Source organism: Rattus norvegicus, chromosome 4, assembly GCF_021556685.1.
Source record: "Rattus norvegicus strain SHRSP/BbbUtx chromosome 4, alternate assembly SHRSP_T2T, whole genome shotgun sequence".
NCBI lineage: Eukaryota > Metazoa > Chordata > Mammalia > Rodentia > Muridae > Rattus > Rattus norvegicus.
The window spans coordinates 130,389,306-130,402,338 of record NC_141537.1 but is presented as its reverse complement, the minus strand read 5'-3'; the positions used below and the strand labels follow the sequence as shown (position 1 = coordinate 130,402,338).

The 13,033-nt window shown below is 41.8% G+C and overlaps 1 protein-coding gene and 1 non-coding gene across 5 annotated transcripts in view; one reads left to right on the top strand and one right to left on the bottom strand.

Annotated features, from left to right (window-relative positions):
• Tafa1 (TAFA chemokine like family member 1) overlaps window positions 1–13,033 on the bottom strand; it is a 507,607-nt gene that overhangs the window by 72,062 nt on the left and 422,512 nt on the right.
• On the top strand, window positions 5,771–5,874 carry Rnu6-131 (RNA, U6 small nuclear 131). Its single transcript, XR_015687287.1, has one exon. It is a non-coding gene; the product is annotated as a U6 spliceosomal RNA (small nuclear RNA).

The following is a 13,033-nucleotide window of genomic DNA, read 5'->3' as shown; positions in this document are numbered from 1 at the left end:
CATCTTAAGCCATAATTAAAACCAATAAAGTGTGGGGAGGACTAACCTAAGGAAGGGCGATCTGGGAGCGTGAACTGGAATCTGTAGGGAGAGCTCATCTCTGGGATGAGCATGAAACCTAAGACAATCAAAATTCCCAGGATTCTATGAGGTGAACCTAAGCTAAACAATAAGAATATGGAACCTGAAATGGCCACGTGCTGCAACCCAAAAAGACCTCCATTGTAGGGACGGGGACATCAACACAGACACAAAACCTTAGATCCACAGGTTGTCCTGCCTACAAGATGTGCAGGGATAAAGTTGAAGCAGAAGTTAAGGGAAAGGGCAACCAATGACTGGTACAACTTAATACCCATGCCATGATAGAGAACCCACACTATTAGTAATACTCTGCTACACTTGCAGACAGGAGCCTAGCATAACTGTGAACTGAGACTTCACTCAGCAGCTGATTGAAATAGATGCAGAGACCTACAGCCCAACATTGGACAGATTTGGGGAATCTTGTGGAAGAGGAAGAGGAAGGATTGAAGGAGCCAAAGATACCACAAGAAAACCTACAGAATCAACTAACCTGGTTTCACAGGGGCTCACAGAAACTGAACCACCAACCAGAGGGTGTGCAAGGGACAACCCTAGGCCTTCTATACATATGTAATATATGTGTAACTTGGCTTCATGTGAGATCCTTAGCAACAGGAGCCAGGGCTCTTTTGTCTGCTTTTGGATCCCTTTCCCCTAACTGGGCTGCCTTGCCTAGCCTTAGCAGTAGATCGGCAACTTCTGCAACTTGATAGCTGAAAGTGGGTTAGTATTTATTGGAGGTCCCCCCTTCTCTAAGGAGGAAAGGGAAGATGGGAAGAGAGGTAAGAGAGAGGGACTAGAAGGAGAGGAGGGAGGGGAAGCTGCGATTGGGATGTAAAGTAAACAAACAAATTAATTAATGGAAAAAAACCTTAAAGTATCAAAAAAGATACTAGCCCTATGAAATTGCTAATTATAATTCTCTATTTCTAAATATGTAGAAAGTTATGTGGTTTTGTTTACTTTTGAGTCAAGGCTTTACTATCTGCCTACCTCAAGCTTCCTAAGTGTTGGTGTACACCTGGCTGAGACACAAGCAGATAAGACATTTAAACATAAATTCATCACAATTGAGTTTTATGTTCCCAATTCTTCGTTTCTGAGATGAGTGGGTGAGGTTTCAGGCATGTTTCTCAATGAGTTGAATGGTGCTGGTCTCTGAAGACTCTCTCACTCTGAACAGCTTAAAGTTGGGCTTCTTAAGATGAGACCCCAGCATTGAAAACATGATTCTGAAGAATGAGAACACAAGCTTTTCACATTCAATCCTGGTCAGGAGACTTCCGATTCCAAGCACAAAGAGCCCGAGTGACTCTGATAAGGAATTGGATTGATTAGGTAATTGGATCAGCAGATCACATCTCAGCCTAGAGGAGCGCTCAACACTTCTAAAAGTCAATATGATAAGCACAGCCACTCTGAGAAAACAAAGCCACTAATGTGATAAGCGGAATTGCATCCCAAGAGTTACGGTTATCTTTTGCTACTTACATTGCCTCTCTAGTGTGCTACTTAAAACAAACAAACAAATAAACAAACAAAAAACTTTACAAGAGACCGTCCTGAAGTGATAATTAATTTAATTCACTTTGGCATAGTCTCTTGTCAGTTTGTTTTTGTGTCTGACCACTATATAAATCTACTTTTCATGGAGAACAGAAATGGTTAAGAATGTGTTAAGGGATATATAAAATGTTAAGACCTGGGTAACTGTTACCTGTCTAGCCGGCTATTGTGTGTTGTTACTAATAGTATTTATTTATTTATTTATTTATTTATTTATTTATTTATTTATTTTCTTGGATAGTTTATTTACATTTCAAATGTTATTTTCTTTCCCGGTTTCCCCTCCGCAAACTCCTTTTCCCATCCTTCCTCCCCTGCTTCTATGAGGGGGATGGGGCCACCCACCAACCCAACCACTCTCACCTCACTGCCCTGGCATTCCCTTACACTGGGGCATCAAGCCTTCACAGGTCCAAGGGCTTCTCCTCCCACTGATGCCAGATAAGGCCATCCTCTGCTACATAAGCAGCTGGAGTCATGAGTTCCTTCGTGTATGCTCTTTGGTTGGTGGTTTAGTCCCTGGGAGCTCTGGGTGGAGGGTCTGGCTGGTTGATATTGTTGTTCTTATTATGGGGTTGCAAACCCTTTCACCTCCTTCAGGCCTTTCCCTAACTCCTCCATTGGGATTCCTGTGCTCAGTCCAACGGTTAGCTACCAGCATTCACATCTGTATTTGTCAGGCACTGGCAGAGCCTCTCAGGAGACAGTTATATCAGGCTTCTGTCAGCAAGCACTTCTTGGCATACGCAGTAGTGTCTGTGTTCGGTATCTGTATGTGTGGGATGGATCACCAGGTGTGGCAACCTCTGGATGGCCTTTCCTTTAGTTTCTGCTTCACACTTTGTCTCTGTATTTCCTTTAGACAGGAGCAATTCTGGATTAAAAGTTTGGAGATGGGTGGGTGGGTGGTCCCATCCCCTAACAGGGGTCTTGCCTAACCTCTGGATGTGTTCTCTACAGGTTCTCCCTCCCCTTCCTTGGGCATTCCAGCTAATCTCATCCCCATTGGGTCCTGGGAGCCTCTTGCTTTCCTGGCATTTGGGACTTTCTGGTGACTAGGCCCATCCCCCATTGCTACACACCTCTGTTCAATTTCTTGACCCTGTGTATATCCTCCCCATCTTCTCTTATACCTGACCCCCCCCACTTTTTCCTTTGCCTTCCTCCCACCCTCTACCTCCTGTGAGTATTTTGTTCCCTTTTCTAAGAAGAACTGAAGCATCCAACTTTGTTCTCCCTTTTTCTTAAGCTTCTTATGGTCACTAGACATGGGGACTGAGAAAAATAGGGAAGGTCATCCTGAACTCTGTTTTCATCAGCTATTGAAGTGGAAGGCTGAGGTATAAAGACATGGAATGACATTTTCTTTGCATGAGGGTACTTGATTGAATTTGGGCTATCATGGTAGACTGTAATCTGAGTGAACCATCATTTGACCAATGCCATTGAAGAAGGAAGCAAGCCAAACTGCATCACTGTTGCTGTCTGGCGGGCAGTAGTACTTTGGAAATAGTGTCACCTCTCAATTTATATATATATGATATAAATCATATCTTCTATATAAACTATAAATGCTGAGCATGCAAACAGACAGACTGAATTATCTATCATCACCTCACAACAACATAACTCATCATCATCATACCTTTCCACATTTCCTCTTTGTCACCAGGGCAACCTTATAACCATACTTCCTAGCATCCTATGCTGTATGTTTCCTGCTTAGATACAAGAAGCTGGAGAAGCTGGAAGAGGAATAGTAGCTATTATTCTCTGGTGGGATTTTTCTGAGAGACAGTTCAGAGCATCAACCTGCTGGGGGACTAGAGTGTTCCTATGTGACTGAGGTAGCGGGTAGTGGCTCCTTCCACATCTGTGGGCTCCTCTCAATCATTCAGTCTGATATTCAAAGCAGTGGGGACTATTGACTTGGATGGATGCACAATTACTTCAAGGATTTTTTGGGTGTGGGCAACTATTTCCTCCTCCCTCTCCTAGCTCTCCTGTCAGATGTCTCCATATATTTTACATGTATCTTATCAGACTATCTAGCGTGGCTTCCATTTTTCTATTTAAAGCTAAACTGATACACTATTCAGCCATCTTCATCTGTCAGAGTAATCTACTAGTCAAAGTACTCTACCAAAAAGTTATCACTATTTGACTGGAAATCCTCAGTGATCCCCATGTAGCTACCTGTTAAATGTTCCACACACGTTTTTTTATTCAGATACTTATGGTTTTGCATGTAATTGAGAAACCAGTAAGGGGGAAATGTGTACTGTGCATCCAGGTTCCAATCAGAGTGACTGTTCCCTTCATGACAATATGATTCCATAACCGGAATGTCAGTGTTAACATCATCTTCTCATATTTCCATCCAATTCCCCTAGCTCTACTTGTGCATGGATAGTTCTAAATAATTTCACCTTATGTGTGGCTTGGACCACCCAGCACCATCAAGATACTAATGCTACTATGAAGGACTCCAAGTATACTTTTGAAGGTCAGTCTTTACGGTGCCCCTATATGTGCGAATAACCTTTCTCTTTTCCAAAAGACTAAACCTCCTTAGACAGCTTAAGTCATTAATTCCAAAAACTGAACTTAAAATATTTCAGAACCAGAATTTAAATCCAAGTGATCTAATACCGAAGCCAGTGGCCTGGCCAGGAGCAGAGTGGAGCAGTCCCCGCTCCTGTTCCTGGGGACAGTCATTCTAACAGTGTCTTACTGGCTATCTGTCTGACTTTTCAAAAAAGAAAATGAGAGAGCCATTCTTGACTGTGAGTAATAAATGATGCATAAATTGTGCTTTTTTTAAACATGTTTTTCCCCCTCCTGTGACTTTGAAATGAACTAAGCACATCGACAAAGATTCACTTGACACCTGTGGGATTCATTCCAAACGATGTCGCTATTGGTGAATTGGCAGTTTTTAAAGTCATGCGGGTAGCAAACATCTGTCTTTCTTGGAACAAAAGGATTTTTAAAGATAATGGAAAAGTGCTGATCATGAGGGCCCCAGGTTCAATGCATTTAACCAGGGAGGAAGCCTTATAAATCTCAACAGCGTTGCCGAACCAGCTCTGGCTGTTAATAGGGGTCTGAAAGAGCAAAACATACTATAATTGAAAGCCATGGATAATCTCAAAACTTCACTTTATCCAATTGTCTCAGTGCCCTAATGGGAAAGCCTTGATAGAAACGGATAAAAAGCAGTCACATGACTGATATGCATTTCCTTTGCCCTTTCCTGTCCCAAGAGAACCCAGGCATAGGGATACTCAGCTTAGTTGTGAGGGGCAGAACTGGGGAAGCCCAACCCTCTCACCAAGGAGCTGAGGAGGGACTTAGCTCCTCTCTCTCCTAGACAAACACTGTCTATTCAGCAGTTTGACATCTCTAAGTCAAATGTGTAGCACAGAGTCTCAGGGTCACAATGCGAGTCACAATATATCTTTAAGCCAATATGCCGTTGTTCTGTCACCTCCCCCCTAGTTTACAGGCCTTGGATCACTATTTTATTTTGTATTATCATGGCGTAAACAGCACATTTATCTGTGATCCTCTCAGTCGGAATTAAAAGCTCCGAAATGATTATTAATCTGAAGTGAAATCTTAAATTTTATGCGTTTGTCTGTGAATGTGTTAGCGTTGCTGTAAGAAATAGTGCAGAGGAAACAACTGTAAGGATCTGACGTTTACTCTCTTAGAGCTCCAGAGCCCAGCTGATACCTCACAAGGGTCTTCCTGAGATGTCCTGTGGGAGGTTCAGATACCAGGATCTCTAGCCCAGAAAAACAAGAAAGGGAACCAAACCGTTACAGTGGCATTAATGTGTGCGGGGGTGGGGGGGGACACATGACCTAAACTTACTAGGTTCTACCTTCCAAGTACCTTGTACTGAGAATCAACTTGCCAACACATGGATTTGGGGAGACAGATTATTTTGGGGGACTCATACAAAACACAACACTTCATTTCAGCTTGTTCGAGACCTCAAAAACTGGAAGTGGCTTGCAGCGTTGGAGGAAAATTTAAGCATGACTGCACAATCCTATCTTGAACATAAGCACAGCAAGGAGCCTGTGTTATCTTTGCTTTTCAAAAGACAGAGCTAGTTTTGGCAGTGCAGTTATTAAAGTTGGAATGATACAGAGATTAGCATGGCCTCTGCATAAGGGTGACAGCCAAATCTGTGAAGTGTTTCACAGGTTTAGCTAGGAGTAGTGGGTCACGTGGTAACCCCAGAATGCAAGAGGCTAGAGCAGAAGGACTGATGTGAGTTTGAGGCCAGTGCAGACTATGCAGCCAGGTCCAGGCCAGACACACTGTAGTATAAGCCTGTCCAAGATATTAAACAAGCACAGGGGCTGTCAGTCTTTACCAAAACACATACACATGTACCATATGCACAAGTGTAGGGATGTGTGTCTTTCGTCTGTAGCACCACAGGGCATGGATGCTCTGGGAGGCAGGTCACAGGAAGTGACCGTGTTTACCCCATGCTGTTAGACAGGTGAGTGTTAGGCCATGGGGAAACCCCAGGACACCTTTGGGGAGGGAGCACAGTCTGAGATCAGCAGAAGAGCCTAAGCTGGCTTGGGTCCCCATGCCTGCAAGGAGGCTGGGGCCATCTAGTTCTGAGGCACCTCTGGGAAATGAGGAAGAGCTGAGAATGGAGTGGGGGCCGTGGGCTGGATCTAGCCCAGGGCCGGGGATGCGGGGTGGATGAAGGAGGGAAGCTCCAGCTGGCCCCAAGGGGTGAGAGTCCTTGGCTTGACATGACAAGCTGGCTTGAACTTGGCTTGGTGACAGCCAGTTCAGAGCACAGAGAGGCCTTTTACAGATTAGACAGTGGCTCTGTAGGCAAAGGCCTTCCCCATGGCTCCCCAAGGTGGATCCCAATGAAAAGAGAGAGTCCATGGTTTTAAGGCATTTATTGTCAGGGCAGAAGGTCATCTCAGGGTGGGCCTGCTGTTAAATACCTTTTGCAGGGAGGAGTGTCTGGGAAGGAAAGCTTATTGGCTAAGCCTCCAGGCCTTTAGGTACTTCATTAAAATGGAGATCTGTCTTGAGCCTATGTGATCTGTAGCCATGTCCTCTACATGTGGAGGGGCTTGGGGGCATTGCCCTTACGTGACTGATGGCCACAAATCTATGGGGGTTGGGTGGGCTGCGGCTAGTGACAAGGGCCTGGTATCCAGGAACAGGAGAAGTACCTACCGTCCCTTCAGTGTTTCCAGGGTTTCAAGCTGTAGTACATCCAGGAACCGCACACATGCACCATAAACATCATAAACATGCACATCACTCCACACACACATATACCATATAACACCACACACACCACTCAACATATACAATGCACACACATGCAACACACACACACACACATACACACACACACCATGCACATATATACTCCATGCATCTATATACACTGGTGTGTACGTATACACACTATTATTATCAACATCACCACACACATACACAGACAGCACACACATAAACACACCGTACAAATACCATATGCATGCAGACACATGTAACCAATACTACACACACCCATACATACACATACACACATAGACACACACACACACAGAGAGAGAGAGAGAGAGAGAGAGAGAGAGGGAAGGAGGGAGGGAGGGAGGGAGGGAGAGGGAGGGAGGGGGAGGGAGGGAGGGAGGGAGGGAGAGGGAGGGAGGGGGAGGGAGGGAGGGAGGGAGGGAGGGAGGGAGAGAGAGAGAGAGAGACAATGGCTTCTAGCTTTGGGATATTAACTGATAAACAATCTGACTGACCATCCATTACTTCTGCTCCCCAAAGTTGATTCTAACTAGGTCTGACAAATTGTTTCTGCATTGTCTAAATTTGACAAAAATATTAATTCAGCTAGCTTGATAACCCTAAAAAAATCTATCTAACCATAATCCTTGGAGATGGAACCAAGTGGAATATTTTAAGCAATGTTTGGCTAAGACTTAAGGTTTCAAATATGTGGTTTTTAACAGGTCATCAATCATCTAGTGTATCTCAATACCTCCAAAGTCGGTGGTAATGTTGAAATTATACACATACACACACACACACACACACACACACACACACACACACACACACATATATACACATATTATACATGTATACAATATGTAATTGTATAGATTGTATGTATACAATATAAAATTGTGTATATATATGAACATATATATCATACATTATATATACAATTATAGGCTATATGAACATTCTTCAGATTTCAGTCGCTTTAAACAAAGGATTCCATAGATGTTTTGTTAGAGTTCTTCCTCCTTTTCTATACTTACTTCGCATGAATTCAAGCCACGAAGTGGTAGGCCATTGTTCTGAACCATCACCACCTTCTTGGTCACAGGAGAACCACCTGTTATATGTTCTTATTTTAGCCAATATGTTCTATTAAACCCTAAAACATGTTACTTCACCCATACTTTGTCCAACCTCCAGAATTTTAGGAAATAAGAAACCATAAAACATGGCTAGAAATACCTGGATTCTTTTGTAGCTTGCTCAAGTTTGAGGCCTGACATGTTCAAAGACCGTTGCTATGACCAGGTAAGCTATACAACACAATCAGTCCACAGATTATTAAAGACTGGCAGGTCCCAGGCTTTAATATACTTGTTGGTGGTCTTGCCTTCCCTCCTCCCTCTCCAGTGTACCAGTTTTCTTTTGTGGTAACTGATTGCCCAGATTTTAGCTAGATGCACAGTTTCCTGGTAATAGTCACCGTTTTCAGGTAAATGGATTCTTGTGACTCAATTAGGGCAAAGGAAAAGTAAGAGGTGTATGTCCTCACTCAGTGTGACACCCACTATCAGTGGGCAGAGTTTACTATGTATCTGGGTATATTCAATGTTGAATACTGATCTCTATTTTTTTGTGAAAGCCTGTGATACAAGACACTGATTCAAATCAGTGTTCAACATGGAAATGTGAAACGAGTTAAGAGGCAACAAAGATTGAGAAGAGCAATCCAATCCAACAGTTGGGAAAAGGTTAAGGGACAGGTCTAGAGAGAAAGCTGAACTAATTTAAAAATAAAACTCCCATTTGTGTGTCTACAAATAGGGCTAATCAAAACTGTGTAAAGGGAAACCTTTGGATAGAAGCCTTCTAAGTGACTGTATTACACTGCGAGTTGATGCGATCAAGCCTGAAGTGAAACAGTGGTTTTTACATTATGCTCCAGGAAGCAGATGCTCGCTAAATAACTCCCTTAACTTTTCTCTGGCGTCTATTGATTGTATCCATAGAAATTAAGAGGAGAAGGCAATTAAGTTTAAAATTTAATAGTGTTCTGCTGCTGTTAATTTACTGGCAGTCTTGATCAATGCGTCACCCTGGATAGAAATCTATGCACCCCATGTGCTAGAAAATTCTATGATGCCCTTTCAGCTAAGTTTATAACAATATCATGCAACTAAGGAGCAGGTATTCCAAAAACAGACAAAGAGTGACTTCAGTGGCCCACAAGTATTCACTCCATTTTATAAAAGAGATCTTTTAGGTAGGAAAAAGGAGATTTGGAATTGTATTTACTTAAGTACCTGTCAGTTTTGGGGATTCACTAAGTGCTCTATAAACCACATTCATCAGAAAAAAAGTACATTTTTTTTCCTCCCAAAGAGTGCTAAAAATATTTATGTGCTCTGGGCATTCATTTTGCCTGACAATGACTGAGAACCTACATGTGTTATGATTTAATTCTGGAAAGAATAATTTAACATACAACATGAGTGGATTAGAATGTCCCAAAGGCTTTCTCAGTTTCCTCCATGCCAATGGGCTTTCTCATTTAAGACATCAGATAATACTCATGATAATTAGATATAAGTAACAAAAACAATTCTTCCTGTAAAATCTACCTAGGATAGGTTATATGCTGGTTAATCTTAACTTTTATTTTCTTTAAATTAAATGCATATATATATACTTGTAATTATTTAAAGTTACAGAAAAATGTAAAGTTTTGTTCTCTCTTATTTTTACATGTTGTTCATAATTTTTATAATGTCTCCAGAAATGTAACTTATAATAGTAAAAATATATTCTGTCTTATCAATGATTTACCATTTACTGTTACTACACAGAAAATGTTCCCGGCTTTCACATTCTTTCCAATGCCCTGATAATTAATTGTTATAGGAGCAATTGATTTTCCTCAAAGGTGATAATATGCTGTGTATGAACGGCTAATAGCGGATGCTGCCCCACTGGCTTTTGACTGTCTATACACAACACATTATCAGGATTGCTCTCTATGTTTGGATCTTCTCAAGTGCTTTTGTTTTCCCAAGCTTTTTTTTTTTTCACCTGGATTTCATCCTCTCAGCCTCTACCAGCCTCATTCTGATTATGTCCACATGTATTGTGTAGATTCATTCATGTGCAAACTTAAGTAAAAAAGAACAGCCAAAAGCAACCCAGAAAGCTGAGCATGAAAGAGAACCAGAGGAAAGTGAAGATAGATAGTGACATAAGGACGCTGAGTTGTAGGGTAGCATAGTAGGAGGAACCACGCCAGGGGAAGAAAGGCTTTTTGTCTCCATCTTAAGAGCAGATCACTGTAACTGAAATTCATTTTCATTCCTACTGACATTAGGAGGATATGTTGTTGGAAGCTTGTGCTCTGTTTACCACTCTAGTGTCCACAAAACCCCTGGCGGTTGTAGTTATGGAAGGGCTACAGCAATCAAAGCTTCAATTGCTCTTTGTATAGTCATTCCCACTAAGCTGGGTGATTTAGCACATTCAAGGGCAGAGTGGATGATGGGAAAAGCCAGAAACCATTATATGGGATTTGCATATATACAGTCATCTGCATTATGTTGGTAAATATGATGTGTGTAAGATGATAAAGCAGGCTCTGAAAGCGAGGAACCCTGCACGTCAGTCCCAAGCATGTACATTCCAAAGGTCTTTCCAACCTGGACTGGTCTCCCAATCCCATGTCTGAAAGGAAAATGGTGGAATGGCTTAGGATTAAAAGCATTGTGTCACTGAGAACAGCTAGAAAGCATGCTAGTTCCAAGACAGACTGCTCTTGCTTATTCTACAGTATAAACTGACCTGAGAGAGGATCAGGTAATGGCGCGCTCATCTGTAGAGAAAGCAACCGGGACTTCTTAGTAGGAAACTCCGGCTGACAGCCCCAACCTCTCCGGTTGATTTCCCTGATGTTTGTGAATCTCCAGCTTGATGGTAGTACCTTTGCTTGCTCTATCAGCCTGGCTACTCCAGTCACCTCTGCTGCTGAGCACAGACTCCTCATTGGTTGATGCTCTGTGTTCTCTTTGCTGCTTCTGTCCGCCAGTTGTTGTCTCTTCTTTCACTTTTGCTTGCTGTGTGCTTAATAAATGCACCCATTCAAAGGAGAAAAACAGCTACCATAGATCATTCTATGGACCTTATAGAATATCAATGTGGCATCATTTCAGAGGATTGGAGCTAGGCTATTTGTACTTGTGGCTGTCCCTGTGCTGGACTCTAGGAGGTGTTCGTTTTTATTTATATAGGCTATAGAGAGCTATTTCATTTGAGATGTGTTTCTAATTAAAATATTCTTTAATTTGTTGAAATGATATTATTATCAATATTTTAAAATTTTTTCTAGTACAGTGTTTCTGCAGGTATGGGCCCCAGACAAGCAAGGGACAGTTTCTGGTCAAATTCTGGGAATGTGCTTTATTGGGCACCAGCCCATGTATACAATCAGAGTCCCTGGTAGGAGTTTGATTGGGGACAGTGACCCATGTCAAGAAGCTACTTCTGAACCTGCCTTCTCATATCAAAGACATCTGGGTAAACATTCATTTTGCTTTTAGTTCTACTCAGGGAAGGAGCAAAGAGAGCTTTGGAGTTTTGAATATAGAAAGAAAGAGGCAAATGTTACAGATAGATACAGATTCTTACAAATGTAATACCCAAGAATACAACTCAACCACTTCTAGTAAGGTGCTTATCATGTACCCCGGACAACTACTTTTCTCTTTGTTATGCCAAAAGTCTGTCTTTTCCTTGGACATGAGTGATGGTATTTTAAAATGTCCCTTTACTCATCAAGGAGCTCAACCCAAGGACTGCATGCTGAGAAGAAAGATAAAAAGTGCTATCCTTGGAGACACCTCCCATGATGGAATGGAAGAGTTGGGTCGGCAGACCTTGGGGAAGGGAGGGGATGCTTAGAACATCCCTTCACAAGCTGTCATATTGAGATTTGGCAGCATAAACTTTATCCCTTATATATACTCCTAAATGTCACAAATGGATTCTCAGCTGGATACATTTGTTATAGAGAGAAGAGACCAAACAAAACAAGAACAAAAAACCATTTTTAGGATCATTCCTTATGCTCATTGGGTGAGGGGTGGACAAAAAAGCCACTCTTTCAGAGAAGGTGACAATTGATGTATTTCTCAAAGAGTCCCTTCTGACCTGCTTGTGTAACAAGGCAGGTGTCAATTAGTCTGTCAGTCTGGACAAAGGAAAGCAAACTGAAAAACTTAATTAAGTTGCTGCACTCATTACCCCTGAACTTGACTGTGTTAAGTTTTTCCAGAACTGCAGGTATCTGTGACTGCCGCACAAAGACTCTTATGTATTGCTTTGTTTCACTGGGGACGATGTCATTTCATGAACATCTTCAAATGAGAGTTTTCTATGGGCAAACGGGGAATTAGGGAAAAACAGAAATGAGATTTATTCGTATCGATCTTATTACTCATTTCAAAGATGAGCTAATGCTTTCTATCAACTGCAAATACATTTCTTCAGCTCCCGTAAAACTAGTACTAGTCCCATTTGATTCTGTGCTTGAACCAGGATTAGTTACATTTACTCAATTCTCAGAACGTGTATTTTGTAAAAATGAAGGATTCAAGTTTGAAGCCATTGCTTACTTCTCCCTGTCCATTAAAAGATCAAAAGATCTAAATTCCTTGCTTTTGGACTTAGTCCTTGCATAAATTTATTTCCTTCTCTCTAAGACTTAGATTTTGAACTTAAAATCAAAGCAGAATCAGAATTTCCAATGCTTTTTTACATAATTTTATTTTCTTAACCTGTCTGCTTCTTTTCTTCTCAAAGAAAGTTGTTTTCTAGCTCACAGGCTAAGACTTTGTCCCTGCAGTGTGTGCAATGGTCTTGCTTTCCCTTAGGAAACATCTTTACATTCCTAGCTCCTGCCCTGGATCACTGGGAAGGATCCTGAGCCTAAGTTTCATTTTGTCAAGTCATACCCATGCTTAGGGGAAAACTTGTGTCTCATGACCATCAAAAATGGTAGAAGAATGTCCTGACCTACTGCTTATGAGAAGGGCTGTCCCCACTT